The sequence below is a fragment of the Lissotriton helveticus genome, chromosome 8, assembly GCF_964261635.1.
Source record: "Lissotriton helveticus chromosome 8, aLisHel1.1, whole genome shotgun sequence".
Taxonomy (NCBI): domain Eukaryota; kingdom Metazoa; phylum Chordata; class Amphibia; order Caudata; family Salamandridae; genus Lissotriton; species Lissotriton helveticus.
In genome coordinates, this window is record NC_136069.1 from 1,267,177,852 (window position 1) to 1,267,194,932 (window position 17,081).

Here is a 17,081-nt window from a genome sequence, read left to right on the forward strand (position 1 = left end):
TTGCAACTTCTATATGTGCTGTATTAAGCAGCACACATAGAAGTTTCAAAACGCCATGAATGATTATTTATGTGCAGGAAGGGAAACCTTCCTGCACATAAACAATAATTTCCCCCATTGCAGACACTCTTGCACTATGGTGCAGGAATGCCTGCATTGGTGCTAGGCAGCTGAACTCAGTGCCATCTCTAGGGGAAACGCAGGGGTGCAATGCAGTCTAGTGAATAGGGCTCATCCCTGTGTTTTCAGAATAAAGAAGTGTGGCTTAACACTACGCTTCTCCATTCTGTTGTAAATATGCCCCTAGGTGAGCTCTTGCACAGGGTCTGGCTTTGCCATGCCTTCCACCATTCACTTTTTCCCCAGAGTCCACAGTGCATCGCCTTCTTTTTCCCCAGCAGGTTATGAGCACAGTTCTTTGTCTTTGACCATGCTCGTGGGGAGGGGGAGGGGCAAGGTGGGGGTAGTAATGTATGGATTATGGAATTTAACAGGTAAGTGAACATATAAATAAATAAAACAAATTTTGTTGCGTGCACTGCATCACCAAATGTGATGCAGTGCGACCAACAAAATTCGGTTTTATTTATTTATATGTTTACTTACCTGTTAAGGTCCGTAATCCATACATTACTACCCCCCACCCTGCCCCGCCCCATGTCACCGCCCGGCAGGTACTCCCACTACCGGCCGCGGCTGTTGATTTCTTTATGGCAGAGTTCACATCATTGTATGCAAGGAGAGGAGTATGGGGTTCAGTCTGGAGGACAAAAGGATCATCTTTATGGAGGTGATCGAACTCTACCAACAACTGCTCTGGTGCCCCTAACTCTGTGCATTGCAAGCCAGCGACATGTGGCTGTGGGCCCCTGATGACCCCTGATGACCCCTGCCTCCGGCCTACACTGGGGTCAACTAGGTCACACATTTGGAAATGAGCCTTTGAGATCTTTATGGCAGAGTTCATATCATTGTACAGGTCTCATCGCAGACTGCATCCCCTTTCAGCTCTGGTGCCACAAACTCTGTACCCCAAAATGCGTGGACACTCTCTGGCTGAACTTTGGTGGCCTTTGAGTATATGGCCTGGGGGCTGTCTTCATCATCATGTAGCTGATACTAACTTGGTGTTAAAACTGGGTCTGTAGCATTCATCTCCTCCATATTGCCTGTTTCTGCTTGGTTCTCCCCTCTGCATCATGCCCTGGAAGGACACCTTCCACTGTCCCCCGAAACACTCCGCAACATTCACCTGTGACGAGGACCCGCACAGCTCTTGTGGCCCTGCCTCAGTGCACCGCAAGTCACCGTTCCGTGGTGGTGTGCCTGTGCTGGCTGCAGTGCATTCGGGGTCACTAACTCTGTACAGCTCATGCCATGGACCCTTGCTGTTTGAACTTTGAACTTCTGATTGCCGGATCACTGTTGTAGTTGTTGCCAGCACCAACCATTCCCTGAGGGCTGGCTTACACTCACCCCACACCCACCAGGCACAGGCGTCACTGGGCATGTGACCCTGGCAATAAAAGGGTCCGGGCGCACGTGCCCATAGCCAGTTCCAAAAACTATCTAAGTGTGTCCGTGTGGTAATGTATGCATGAGGGCCCGGGCCCTACCACATAACATTGTTCTGTGTACAACGGACGCAACCATGTCACCTCAGGCAGTGGGGTAGACCTCTGACATGGAGCTGTGTCATACCCCCCTGTAAGCATAAGCGGAGTGGACTGACCTACACACATGTGGCCACCCACCTTCAATGCACAACTTCACAGTGTCGTTCTCAGGCTTGTGGACATGCGCAGATAGGCATGACAATGGTGTGCCGTAGGAGTGCAAGTGATGCACCGCATGGTGCACACTAGTGAAAAGGTTTGGGGGAGGGAGGAGTGACAGTGAGGCTACGTGATACACATTGATGCCGCTCATTTGCTACAAGCAGTACATGTCAAACAGGAATCACAAAATCACACATATCATACACCAATGAACCAGTAAACCTGCAAACACATCATGCAGAACCAACTATTGACTCATGTCTCTCTGCACTGTCACATGTGACAAGGATATGCAGTCTGCCCTTGGATGATGACACCCCTCTGAGGCCCGAACACACAGGCCCAGAGGCAGTACAATGTGGCCCACAAACACACCAGGGGCATCGTGGAACGCACAATTGGTGTGTTGAAGTCACGTTTCAGGTGTCATTTGCCACGCTATTGTCAGACTATCGCATGGTGCCCCCAGGTTGAGAATACAACACTAACACGGTGTCATTTTGTCACCATATACTGCGATGTGCAAAGTTGCATTAAGCTAATTTTGTGATAATTATCACACCTTCTTGAGAATATCCCCCATTGAGTGTAACGTTAACAGATCTCCAATGGGTACTGGCCACAGGAAGTTGTCCTGAACCGAACGACTTAAACCCAGATCCCTATTTCCTGTACTCATTGGGCACTTCCTTTAACCTCACCATCTTAAGGTCATTTGCCCATTCTATTATTCAATCTTAATTTACCATACACATACATCTAGGTTTGCCCCTCGTCCAGCTCCCTAGAATGTCTACCCCCTTGATGGATCTGCACATAGCAATTCATAATAAAACCTAAGTGGACCTATCTCAAAAATGCGTTTTCGACACCTGTATAAAATATCAAGATGTATCAATGCAATTTGATACTGGAGACAGAGCATAATTGTGTGCAGTTCAGTAGAGTACCAGTACAGATTCCTCAACCCATTACACAAATTCGACTTTATCATTATGCATTTCATTCTTGCTGTTTGAAATAACCACTTTTGATATATGTGTGTCAAAACTCGTACAAATATCAAAGAAAAAAATACAAAAGGAAAGAAAAACACATAGATAGACAGACACATTATCCTTTACGGAATACCAAAACGTATTTTATTTTTGCTCTTAATTTCAACATTTCAGCGCACTTTAACATTACTTTCTTTAACATTGATTCGGGTCAGTGGGCATCATCTGTATTTACTGTCCTTGTACTCTAGTTTTCAAAGTTGACTGATCTTTAAGAGCCAGTCACGTGCAGAATGTAAGCATTCTCAGTTGCAATAATTCTAAGAGACAAGAAATAGCCTTGGGACTAGGGCGCCACAGCTGCAACTTATTAGATCACTGTTCGGATTACAAATTTAAAATAATTTGTCCTGAATTCTGCACTGCAGTGGAAAGAATAGATGCATTAAGCACTCTATTAAGGCCCTTCAGGTGGCATTACGTTGATCGCCTTGAACAGAAAATGGGCCCAATGACAACCGAGAAGGCAGTGCTTGTCAGTCTTTTGCTGTGTAGAATGCAGCACAATTTGAAGCTTGTAATTGGCTGGCAGTCATTTCTAGTTCAGCAGGTCAAGGTGCACGCGGCTGAGGACATTACTGTCATTTTACCATTCAGGGTGTCCTAGATTTGTTCCTTTCATCATCTTTTTGAAAAATCTGATTTTAATAGGTGTTCTTCACTTGGTAACATTTTAGGAAATAATTGAAATTTAATTTAGAATCATTCAAATTCCACCAGCAAACCTTAGCACGGCTGACGTCTGGGTGGCTTAAACTCATTGTAATATTAAAAACAGGAGCCACAGAGACATGGCATTCAAACTCTAGATACTGCTTTTTCACATACGTTTGACTGTTATCAGCTTGATCTTCAGTATGTTTTCTGCAGGTCAAAATATTTAATTTAACAATGTAACAAATCTTGCTGCAAATTGTACATTTTCTCCCTTGAAACAATCATTGATTGCATCGTTCATTCTACTGATTCCCAGTTAGTATGTTGGTTTTCTCCGTAATCTGAGTGCTTCCTCCTTGATGCCGTTAACATGTATACGCCCTGTGAGATTTCTGTATTCAGAGTCCTCTCTCTCCAGTGACGTCAGCTACAGTAAGTAACAAGAACCAGATTAGAGCAGTTCTGCAGGAGAGAATGCCTAAAAGCTTAGCCTGAGTATTTAACAGTGCATGCCTCTCAGAAGCGCTAGGCAGATGCAGACTGTGTGACTGACTGACTGATTCTCTATAGGAGTGACACAGCCTGCAAAGAGAATTGGTGGTTTTCCTTAGACCTTTTGATATACACTCCAGAGTGGGTAGGTCTCCTAGCCTGTACTGGATGGGTTTCGGTTTGACTTTTTTGAGATACAGACGCTCAGGATCGGTTGCGGGCCCTCCTCATTTTTTTTTTAATCAGCCAGGCGTGTGCCCGATTTCCTATTTATGCATGTATGTAAGCCGCATTTCTGCTGCATAATTTTTGTGACTAAGCTTTTGAAGGTTGCAAATAAAACAGTAGCAGACCAAAGGCCCACCAACTGAGTGGTCCAAGTAGGAACAACCTGCTGACTTACAATCAGTTTTTGCAATTTCTGACCAAATGTGGTTTTCCAAATAGCACATTTAGAGAAAAGAAACCTTGGGACATATTCACAAGAACGTGCAATAACTATCGCCATAGTAATTTATCGGCAGATTAGTTAACGCTGCCTAACCCTGATTAATATTGCCATGTTAGATGGGTATTTTCAAGCCCATGGTACATGGCTATAGTAGCAGGGAAGGGGTGTCAAAACCCACGCACTAATCATCGCGATGGCGCATTGAAGTCCTGCGTTAGCCGGCGACACGTTGTGAATGGCCGATAATGAGCTGCAAAGTCCCATCATCACTACTTTTAGCTCCCGGCCCAACACAGCCCCTGCTGGAAGCCAGGTGTCACTCTGAGACTGGCAGCATTGAGGTTCCGAGATTCTGAACCCGTTCAATAAAGGTTGTCGTATCGTGACGAATCTGGTGTCAGCAGACCGAGAATGGCGAGTATATTATGTACGAGTGTTTTCGTCATGTTCGAGTGATGGATTCGTTACGAAATAGGGGATTCCGATCTGAACCCTCGGGTTCCATTTTGTGTACGGCAGCCATTTTGTGGTTGCCCTCACATAGGCCGATGACTACGGCCGAACGATTTCTTGAGACACGTACACCTTTGGCTGACTCTTGTGTGACCTGGGCAAGCTGACTTCGTTGCCCGAAGCCAAACTTGTTAGGCCAGTTCTTTACCCAGTAGCTGATCAAGATTAGCGATCAAGGAACAGAACATTATTAACTTATATTACACACAACTATGTCTTATCTTACTTACACCTGTCTCTGCTCCTTTCTTTATGGCCTGTTTACGATGGGGAGGTGACCGATTTTATGATGGGTTTCGATCGACTTGTTTGATGAAGAATGTTGGGTTCGACCAATAATTGATGGTGGGCTGGACAATGAAATGTGGGTTTGTCACGCAATGCCTTTTTGTCGTATACACATGGGATTGGTTGGTTGTAAATAAGGAATGTTTGCCTGAAGCACAATATTTGGTATAAAAAGGGTTGATTGGCTTTGTAAAGTTGAGCAGTCTCCTACGAATATACGTCATTGTACTTCGTGGACTTCTGTTACTGGTTGCAGCCAATAAATTTGATCTTTGACGCCACCTAGAAGAGTCCCGTATCTCTGTATGCCGAGACAGGGGAATCCGGAGACTTCGGGCGTCATCCCTAGCGACGCTGGGTTCTAAAAACCCGGTTCTTCACTTGGCGCCCAACGTGGGGCGACTTCAGCGGTACCGGTCCAAGCCTGAAGATCGTAAGGAGCTTCGTGTGAAAATTCTGGAGGAAGGCCAACCACTTCATCGACCCCTGTATGTTGTCGTGGTCCGAAAGTCTTTGCTGCGAGGTTCCCCGCTTTCCGACGGCTATGAAGGACTGCTGCCCTGACTGTCGCCCTGTCTTGAGCCCTTAGACGATTTGTAGAGCGAGACGATAGACGGGTCTTCTGGTGATGTCATCGATACCTCAGTTAAGTATGAGTGGAGCGTCTCCCAGTCCTTAGTTTTTGGGTATCCCCTTGGGATCTTTGATTTGGAACTTGCAAGTACCAAAGCCGAGGGACTCGTGTATTCACGAGACTATCGTATTCGATAATCCTTTGAAGTTTGAAGCTAGACTAGTGAGCGAAGATGCCTGGTCTTAGCAGACTTGGAAATATGTTTTGTTGTGGTCAAAATAGGTATTTCCGATTGGAAGATTCGTGTCCGGTACCTCCAATTGGAACTCCAACATATGAGCTTTACGTAAAACATGGCGTGGGTCCTATCACGCATAATGAAGTATGGATCCGCTACACTAGGAAGGACGGTGTCTTAAAGTGGCCATATATATGGTAGCTATGACACCGAGATTTTAGATAATCTAGAAGTTAGACTCTTCAAGAAGAAAGCCCGGCCGGCGATGTTTGACTCTTTCCGCCTATGGAGAAAGGAAGCCAAACAGAGAGAAATTAAATTGGAACTCCAACATATGAGCTTTACGTAAAACATGGCGTGGGTCCTATCACGCATAATGAAGTATGGATCCGCTACACTAGGAAGGACGGTGTCTTAAAGTGGCCCAAATATGGTAGCTACGACACCGAGATTTTAGACAATCTAGAAGTTAGACTCTTCAAGAAGAAAGCCCGGCCGGCGATGTTTGACTCTTTCCGCCTATGAAGAAAGGAAGCCAAACAGAGAGAAATTAAATTAGCAAAGATGAATAAAAAAGAAAAGGGTATTTCGATAATGCAGGCTGCTATACAATTTAAAGATACCGAAGAGGAACAAGTGAGTGAGCAGTTGCACAGGCAACGTAAACTGGTGATTGATAAGTGTTATCCAGCTTTGCCGCTTCTTCAGTAAGATGCAGCGAAGGAACTTGAGAAAGATCCTTTAATGTCACAGTTGTTGAGTTCGCCACCCCCTTATATGCAGAGTGCTACAGCACCTCCGCAACATTTAGTTGCCCAACCTCCGGTTGTTTTGCCTCCTGTTATTCCACAGCCGCCAGCTCCTTTTCAGTTGGCTCCTATTCCTCTGGTGCAGCCTTCTCAAGGCTTGCCACCGACTTTGATACCTGCTCCGCCTTTACTTCCTACGACCTTTTCGCCTGTTCTCGCTGCCTCTTCTGTTTCTGCTCCTACATTAACCTTTTCTCAGTCCGCTTTATCTCCTGTCCTGTCGACTTCTCCTTCTGTTCGACAGAGAATGACTGATACTGTTACCTGTATTTTATCTCCTTTCTTTGGGTCATTAAGTATGACCCCTGTTTCAGAGCGTAAACAGTTGCGTAGTCAACTGCCTGATTCTAGAGAGCGGGAAGTATTGGGTCATTTGGCGCGTAAATGGGTTACTCGCCCTTTAAGATACGATGTAGATTCTGTTATGGATGTCTTTCGTCAATGGGAAGCACCGAAGCAGAGATATGTTTTTGATAAGATGTGTACTTTCCATCGTGAGGAATGGGAAGATGATGATATGGGACAGACTCCGTCTGAGTTGTCCCGTGTACAGTCCGAGTTTGCGAAGGGAACTATAGTGGGTTCCGATGTTGAGAAAGCGGTTGCGACATTGGTGTAGTTTAGAAGTGAGGATCCTTCTCAGTTGTTGTTTGAGCCTGATCCTTCTGTTAGGAGGAAGGTGCGACAATATCCAATGAGAGAAGTTCCCCCAGTTTGGAAAGAAGGGGATCCAAACGCTAATCCAGCTGTTCTGCCTCATTTTCAGCGTGTTTGGGTACATGTTCCATGGAAGCGAGCTGAAGTGTTGGCTCTTAAACAGACCTTATCTGACCCCCGTAAAAATCCTGCAGGGTACTATAAGGAATTATCACAGACTGCAGACTCCTGTGTTATGAATTTAGCTGATATAGACATGTTGTTTGGGAATGTTGTCCCACAGCCTTTATGGGGATTGATTCGTCATACGGATCATGCGCAAGAGCTATATGATACTTGGGTTAATCTTGCTGCTGCGGATGCGCGACAAGTTGGTGGTGCTAAAACTGAGCCTTTAGTAGCAGAACTCCCTGGTAAGATTGTTACTTATATGAAGACTTTAATGCCGGCTATGCGAGTAAACTGGGATAAATTGTCTGCGTGTAAGCAGAAAAAGGACGAAAATGTGTCTGATTTCTTTACTAGGTTTGAAGAGACATTTATTGACCATAGTTGTCAAGATATGAGTACCGAAGGTGGCCAACGGTTGTTTGTTGATAAATTTGTGCATAATTTGCTTCCCGAGTTGTGTAAGAAGTTGAAGGATTCAGAGAGTTCTTGGGCCGTTTGCTCATCAGCACAGATTTTGGCTACTGCACAGTATTATGAAAATAGAGATAAGGATGAGAAGGATAGAGCAGAGAAGAAGACTAAAGAGTTGAAGACGAAGGTGCTTTTACAGCAGGCGTATCCGCCTCGTAGTGGCCAGCGTGATTATCAGCCACCTCAGCAGTTTCAGAGGAACTTGCAAAGGTTCGAGTCTCCTCAATCGCGTTTTCCTGTAGGCCCTAATCAGTGTGCATATTGTAAAGAAGAGGGTCATTTTAAAAGTAGTTGCCCGGTTTTGTTACAGCGTGGGAATGGTGTTTTTGGTGTGAGAGGTCGAGGTGTTCAGCAAGCTCCTAGAGGTAGGGGACGTGGAGGTTTCCCCCAGAATGCACGTTCCTTTCCTCAACAGAATACGATACATTGCTTTGATCAGCAGAATGGTGTGGCTGGTAGGACGACTCAGTACTATGCTGACGACTACTACGTCGAAGGTGAGAATGTGGACGATAATGATTGCTAGGACAGCCATAGACAAAGAGAGGGAGTTGTTTCAGTTCCAGTAGATCAGAGTGGACCTTATGTTGAGGTGATTACATCAGGTGTGCCAGAGCCTTTTCTGTTGGATACTGGTGCTACGAAGAGTTCTATTATGCACTCTAAACTCCCTGGCGCACCTTTGTCTGGCAAAATGAATGTTTCAGTAGGTTTTTCTGGCGCCCCGGTAAGGAATCCGATTTCTAGTCCTTTGTCCCTTTCTGTTGGACCTTGTGAATTGGAAGCACCCCTCATTTTGACGACAGGTTGTGGTGAGAATTTGTTGGGATTGGATTTGTTGAAGAGATTGTATGCAACGCTACAGTGTTCTGCTTCGGGGGTACAACTTACATTAGGTAAGAGAGTGATCTCTCCAATGTATTTGTCAAGAGACCGACTCCCAGTTGAATTGTCCTCCCTGCCTAATACTCTTTGGGCTACTGGTCCTAATGATGTGGGTCTATTGGAGATTCCGCCATATGTTGTGACGCTGAAAGCGAATGTTAGACTGCCACGTATTCCACAGTATAGGATTTCTAGTGATGGTGAAAGAGCGTTGCTTGCGATCATTCATATATATAGTCCGGTTTTGCCCGTCTTGAAACGCACTGACTGTTCTCAGCCACCTGTATATAGGCTTGTGATTGATCTTCGAGAGGTGAACAAGATTGTAGTGCCACAATTTCCTGTTGTTCCGGATATTACTACTTTACTGACAATGATTCCAGCTTCGGCTGCCTTGTTTTCGGTGATTGATTTGAAGAATGCTTTCTTCAGCATCCCGATTGCCGAGGAGAGTAGGGATATTTTCGGCTTCTCTTTAGGAGGTCGAAGCTTCCGGTTTAAGAGAGCTCCTCAAGACTATTGTGAGAGTCCATTGATCTATAAACAGGCTTTGAAAACACAACTTGATACGATTGTCTTACCTGATGGTGCTGCCCTTGTTCAATACGTCGATGATTTGTTAGTGGCTACGGATACTGAGGAGATTTGTAAAGAAGCTACTTTGTCGTTGTTGCGCCATTTGTCTGACGTCCATCATAAAGTGTCTCTCTCAAAGTTGCAATATTGTCGACAAGAAGTGACTTACTTAGGTCATCTCTTATCGAAGGAGGGAAGAAGATTGACCCCAGAGCAAATCCAAGCGATTGCGAGAATGAGTGTGCCAACCACACACAGAGAAGTGCGTGCTTTCTTGGGTATTACGTCATACTGTAGACAGTGGATCCCGAATTTTTCGCTTCTTGCGAAACCTTTGATAGCTCTTACTGTTAAGGATACCTCAAATCCTATTCCTTGGACTGATGAATGCCAAAAGAGCTTTTCTGAATTACGTGATGCATTGTGTTCGGCTCCTGTGTTGGGTTCCCCGACTACAGTAAGCCTTTTACACTCTATGTCCACGAGAGAGAGGGATGTGCATTGTCAGTGTTGACAAAGTCTTTTGGGGACAAGCAACGTCCATGCGCGTATTTCTCGTCAACTTTGGATCCGGTAGCTAGAGCGTTGCTGAGTTGTTTGAGAGCAACAGCGGCAGCGGCTGTTTCCATTCGACAGTCTGCTGGTTTGGTGATGGATAATACGTTGATTGTGATGGTTCCACATGCAGTGGCTACGTTGTTAAATAGAACCAAGACACAGCATTTAACTAGTGCTCGATTGTCAGGTTATGAATTGACACTCTTAGCGAGTCATGTGCATATAAAGAGATGCAGCACGTTGAATCCAGCTACGTTGTTGCCGACTTCAATGGAGACAGATGTTTCTGAGCAGCATGATTGCTTTCTGAGGACAGAGGAAGAAACGAAAGGGAGAATAGACCTTAGGGATACTCCTCTAGCGGAATGTGATGGTACTTTATGGGTGGATGGTTCGTGTTTCAAGCTTCCGAATGGTGATACGACTGCGGCATATGGTGTTACGACTTTGCATACGATTGTTGAAGCTGCACGTATCCCACATAATTCAGCCCAAGCAGCGGAGTTGATTGCTTTAACGAGAGCGTGTGTGTTGTCAAAAGGGAAGCAAGTGACTGTATATACTGACAGCCAGTATGCATTTGGTGTGGCTCACAGTTTTGGATGATTATGGAAGGAACGTGGGTTCCTCACGTCTCACGGAACTAAGATACAGCATGGTCAGTTGGTGAATGAGCTTCTTGAGTCACTGACCCTGCCGTTGCAAGTTGCGATTGTGAAGTGCAGTGCACATAAGAAGGTTACTGATGATGTTGGTCGTGGTAATGCGTTTGCGGATGAAGTTGCGAAAGAAACGGCGAGAGATGTGATGGGTCGAATGTATGTTATGGGTCTGGCGAGATGGGTTCCGGATAGAGGAATGTTTGAAGATACAATAGAGAGTGTGAAGTCAATTCAACTTGAAGCTACAGAGAAATAATTGAGCGTATGGAGCGAGAATACGGGTAGATTGGATTTGAATGGTTGTTGGGTTGAGTTGTCAGAGCATCAGAGATGGTTGTTACCCGATGCGTACGTGCTTGAAGTGGTTACGATGGCGCATGGGATGGCTCATATCAGTGCGAAAGGGATTTGTAAGTTGTTGGCTCCAGTATGGCAAAATGCTGGAATTCCTAAGTGTGCAGAGAATGTGGTTAAGAATTGTATGGTTTGTTTGAAATACAATCCTGGTAAGGGAACTCCAACTCCAGCTGGTCATTTTGCTCCTCCGACGTATCCGTTTGAGGTTTTGCAGCTAGATTTCATCCACATGGAGAGATGCAATAACCTGAAATATGTGCTTGTGGTTGTTTGTGCCTTTTCTAGATGGGTTGAAGCATATCCCCTGAAAGATAATACTGCCTTGTCCACAGCTAAAACCCTAGTCAAAGAATTTTTCCCTAGGTTTGGTTTGCCGAGAATGGTCTGGAGTGATAATGGGAGTGTATTTGTGGGTCAAGTGATGAAGAGAGTGTGTGAAGGGTGAGGAATCCGCCAGAAGTTCCATGCTGCAAATCATCCCCAATCAGCTGGACGAGAAGAATGCTATAATGGCACTCTTAAGTTAAAACTTGCCAAGATACAGGCGAGCTCTGGTCTTAAATGGCCTGATGCTTTGCCATTAGCACTTCTGTCAACTAGGATGACTTTGCATTCACGAGTGGGACTTAGTCCCTACAAAATAGTTTTTGGTCACCCGGCAAACATATGGGGAGTGCCGAGGCTGACAAAATTTAGCGAGATTGAACACCCTATACTGCTTTACTATCTGTATGATTTGACGGCTAAATTGCGTGTCTTACACCAACAGGTTCACGATACACTGCCTCAGGTTTCTGAAGATCCAGGACATGTCATAGATCCTGGATCATGGGTGTTGATCAAGAATTTCCAGCGAACAAAGAACGATCAGCCCCGCTGGATTGGCCCATACTTGGTCCTGTTATCGACACCATCTGCAGTACGAGTGCAAGGAAAGAAGCACTGGATCCACGGCGTACACTGTAAGAGGGTGCCTTTGCCTCTGCCGTACGACCGGTGGGTCCAGGAGGGTATTCCTGATTCAGAAACTGAGACTGTGCCTCGTTTTCTGCCTTTCAGCGATGCACGTTTAATGGGGACAAGTTCTGAGCGTGAAAGCGACGATCTTTTGCAAGGAGCTGTGCCATCGTCAGTTCGATTGGACACTACTGAGCCTGACCTTTTGTTTCGTGATGAGACATTGCCTGAGAAAAGTCGTTATAATTTGAGATCGAGAACTATGGACAAATAAAAGTAAAAATTATTTTCTTTGATATTTTTGAAAGTTCAGCTCTACCATCTGAGAGACTGTTTTGACCGATTTTTGTTTTTCGAGCCGCCATCCGGGTTCAGCTGTAGGGTCGCGGTGTCAAGTCTTTGGAGTGCAAGCCGAAGACACAAGGTCGACGGTTCTGGTTGGTCCTTGGGCGTTTCCCTGGACTGACAGGCGCATTCCTTAGCACGGAACACCCTACCTCCGCGAGCAGCAAGGTTAGAGGATGGAGTTTTTTGAGATGGAGAGACCTGTTGAAGAAGAAAGTTTCAAAAGCAGAATGTGTAAAATAATGAGCAGAATTTTTTATATTCGCTTTTCAAGTGACGTTTGCACCCACCACACAACCCATGCCTCCTTCTACTGTTTCTTCGCATTCTTTTCACCCTCTGCCCGAACATGAGTCCATTAGGAGATTAGAGTTCGTTAATAACTCTTTTGTTCAGCTTTTGCACCAGCACCAATTAGTAGTGAACACAACTAACTGTTGGGTATGTGGTCTTATGCCCCATACTGCTGATAAAGGTATTCCTTACCTGGTCTTGCCGTTTAGCTATAATGGTTCTGTGTGGGCATACAGAGCAATGTTTATCTACGCCCGTGAAGCCTACCCCCTACGTTCTGTGAAGGACAATCCGAAGAATAGTGCTCTAGTTAAGGGAATAGTGGATATGATTAGAGGAATGCATTCCTATGAGACTATCCCGAAAGATGAGACACTAGCATACATTGGATGGAACGTGACTGGATATGGAGCGAGTCTGAGTGAGAAACAGCAAGCTAAAAGATCTTCTCCGATTTGGATTGTACCCCATCAGGGTTATCTATGTCTGCAAGGTAATGGCAAGAATCCGAGAGCTCAGTTAGGGAAGAGTATCTGCACTGAGACATATGTCTTTGCGTCCCAGACTTCCCCATTGTTTCTAGCAGCTAAGGTCACCTACTTCGTCTGTTACAATAGAGCATACACAGGGTTGCCCCCTGATTTTTCTGGCACATGTTTTGTCTCGTTCCTGTTGCCTCCCACCTATACAGCTGCGGCAGATTACCACAAGACGAGAGTTGTTAGAGGTGTCTTCAGTAAGGAAGATACTGCAGGACAAGAATTAGGTGATTTCCTGAAGGGTTTTCTGCCGTTTTGGGGACCGATGGTTAACAGCAGGAACATACGGAAATTGACGAGGGTGGTTGAGTCCACCATAGTTGAAACTGCCGGTGCCCTTGGTAACTTGACTGCTGAGCTCCAGTCGGATCGCCTTATGACTCTGCAGAACAGAGTTGCGTTAGATGTCATACTTGCAGATAGAGGAGGGGTATGTAAATTGATCCAATCGAGTTGCTGTGTTTTCATTCCAGACAATGCTCCGACAGTGTACCAGCCATTTCCAGGCTACACTAGATCTCTGAGTCTATACATGTGGACGAAGGAGATTGGTCGTTAATGGGATGGTTTTGGGGATTGTTATCCACATGGGGATGGAAGATTTTGATGGTCATTGGGATGATCTTAGCCATTCTTTTCCTGTTCTGTCTGTGTGTACAGTGTGCTCCTGCTATATGTGGCCTCTGTGCTACTTCGTGTGCAAGGAGACCTGTATCAGGAGACGTGCTAAGTAATAGGATGATGCTACAGCAACATCTTGATGATCTGATGAGTATAGACCTGGATTCAGATTAACGTGAGTTTAAGTGATTGCCTATGTAAGGGCAAAAGGAGGGACTGAGGTTCCGAGATTCTGAACCCGTTCAATAAAGGTTGTCGTATCGTGACAAATCTGGTGGCAGCAGACCGAGAATGGCGAGTATATTATGTACAATTGTTTTCGTCATCTTCGAGTGATGGATTCGTTACGAAATAAGGGATTCCGTTCTGAACCCTCGGGTTCCATTTTGTGTACGGCAGCCATTTTGTGGTTTCCCTCACATAGGCCGATGACTACGGCCGAACGAGTTCTTGAGACACGTACACCTTTAGCTGACTCTTGTGTGACCTGGGCAAGCTGACTTCGTTGCCCGAAGCCAAACTTGTTAGGCCAGTTCTTTTCCCAGTAGCTGATCAAGATTAGCGATCAAGGCACAGGACATTATTAACTTTTATTACACACAACTATGTCTTATCTTACTTACACCTGTCTCTGCTCCTTTCTTTATGGCCTGTTTACGATGGGGAGGTGACCGATTTTATGATGGGTTTCGATGGACTTGTTTGATGAAGAATGTTGGGTTCGACCAATAATTGATGGTGGGCTGGACAATGAAATGTGGGTTTGTCACGCAATGCCTTTTTGTCGTATACACATGGGATTGGTTGGTTGTAAATAAGGAATGTTTGCCTGAAGCACAATATTTGGTATAAAAAGGGTTGACTGGCTTTGTAAAGTTGAGCAGTATCCTACGAATATACGTCATTGTACTTCGTGGACTTCTGTTACTGGTTGCAGCCAATAAATTTGATCTTTGACGCCACCTAGAAGAGTCCCATATCTCTGTATGCCGAGACAGGGGAATCCGGAGACTTCGGGCGTTATCCCTGGCGCCGCTGGGTTCTAAAAACCCGGTTCTTCAGCATGGTGACCGCGACAATCAGCTTCCTCGAAGTCTGACTATTTGTTTTAAGCAAACATACTGTCATTTTAGTGGTGCTAACTTAGGCAGACACCTTCCCTCTGGAATACCTGCATCTTAAAAGGCTCCTGGCAGTGTTCCCTTCCTGGCAGTGTTCCCTTCCATGCTGTAGGTAGTCATCCTGCTTAACACCAGCAAAAGGCAGGTGTAAAATACCTGGTGCTAACGCTGTTTATTTCCTGTTTTTCCTTCGCTTCACAGATCTGGCAGTTTGTTGTGAATGTGGTGTTGTGGTTTTCTTGTGTGTTTTTTCACAGGAATGCCTACTCTGCATCTCATTAGCGTTGGTTGGTGGTGTCCACCGTGGAGATAAATTAGGGGGCAGGTATTACGGGAATACTGGTGATGTCTGCAGTTTGCACCATCTTGTGAATGGGGTGTTAATTGTATCACCACTTTTGATATGTTAAAGTGGGATAATTTGGAGTTAAATCCTTGTGAATATGGTCCCTTGTCTTTACAGTGTTTGGTTAGATATGCCAAACTCAACGCAAATTTGAGCCAGTAAGCTGTGTTTTGGGAGATTGAATACATGTCTGTGAATACTAATTAAATGATTGTCCAGCAGGTTAGAAACACTTCCAAAAATGGCCTCTGATCCCTAAGCTAAAGTTGCAATTAATTTGACCCGTCCGACTTTCATCCAAAGATCGAAGGTCGGGTCCAAGAGTTTTTAAATATTTTTTGAAGGCTTCAGCCTTAGTTTTTGTGAACAACTTGCGAGAAATAAAAGTTTAATGATTTTTCACCACTACATCCAACTAATTGTACTAGGATGCTGTTTTAATTTGATGCCCGTTCAAATGCCATTTACCTAGCTTCTTTATCTTCCTGTCTGTAGAGAGCCACCCGGCCTCTCCTGATACGTGTATCTTTTTGCACCCATGCATCCCTACACCCCTTGGGGCGGGCTCGCCCCGAGGGGATAAATAAAGGGGCCGTAGACCGCTCAGGGTCTTCCGGCCAGCAACTAACCAGTGCCTCACGTGTCCTCATTACCGCGCTGCTGCGGCCTACATCCCCAGGCCCCGCCGAGCTACACTGGTGACGAGGTCGGTTATCGCCCACGCGTGTGCTCGCTTGCCGCGTGTGGTGAAGCTGCGGTGCCCACCCGCATTGCCGGTGTCCTGTCGTGCTGGTGTGAGGCGCGTGCTCCATTTGCGCTGCGGAGCCCGGCCGCGTCTCTGTGCGCGCCTGGGAGGTGCGGCCTGCGCTGCCCAGCTCAAATCTGCTCACGCGTCTTCCTCTGCTGGGGAGCGCGTTCAGCTGGCGGTTCTCGCCGAGGCGGCACCTGCGAGGGTGAGTGACCTTGACCCCGTCTGTGTGCTATGTCCTCCGCGCGCCCGCTCTGGTGTCTTCCCCGGGGTGAAGACAATTGGCTGTTCTCACACAGCCGAATGAAGAGGCTGCCAATCCAGTGCCTGTGCCCCACATTGTCAGGGGTGAAGACTGCTCTCACCAAAACTGGCAGTGCAGCCCTCATGAGGAAGTGTTGCCACTGAAAGAGAGAGTTCTTCTTGGGGGTGTCTGACCTGTGGAAGCCAACAAGCATTGCCAGCTCCGACTCCTGTTGCAATTCCTGGGTGCAGCCACCTCAGTCTATGCGTCAGAGAGTTAGTGGGGAAGAGACTGGAGAGGACACCCGTGGTGTGGGAGGCCAGACCAGCACATTCTTGCTGTGCGCATCTTTAGAGGACAGGGCCGAAGGGGCAGGCTACGCCCCTGGAGACATTTGTGAAGAGGACAGGTCAAGTCCACGTGCTGGGACACCCGCTCAAGTGCAGCGCGTCAGTGGGAAAGGCACAAGCCCACGCCCTCGCACCACCACAGATACGCGCCCCAATGAGTGACCCGGCAGCAGGCGGAGCGGCACAGCGAGACGGAGGAGGGGATCCAGCGGTCGCCGCAAATTCTCCACCCCCAGTGCACACCCCCACCGCGGTTGCACCGCTCCCGCCTTTCAGCGAAACGTCAGACCCTGCAACAGAGGCTCCCCAGTGGAAGGCCTG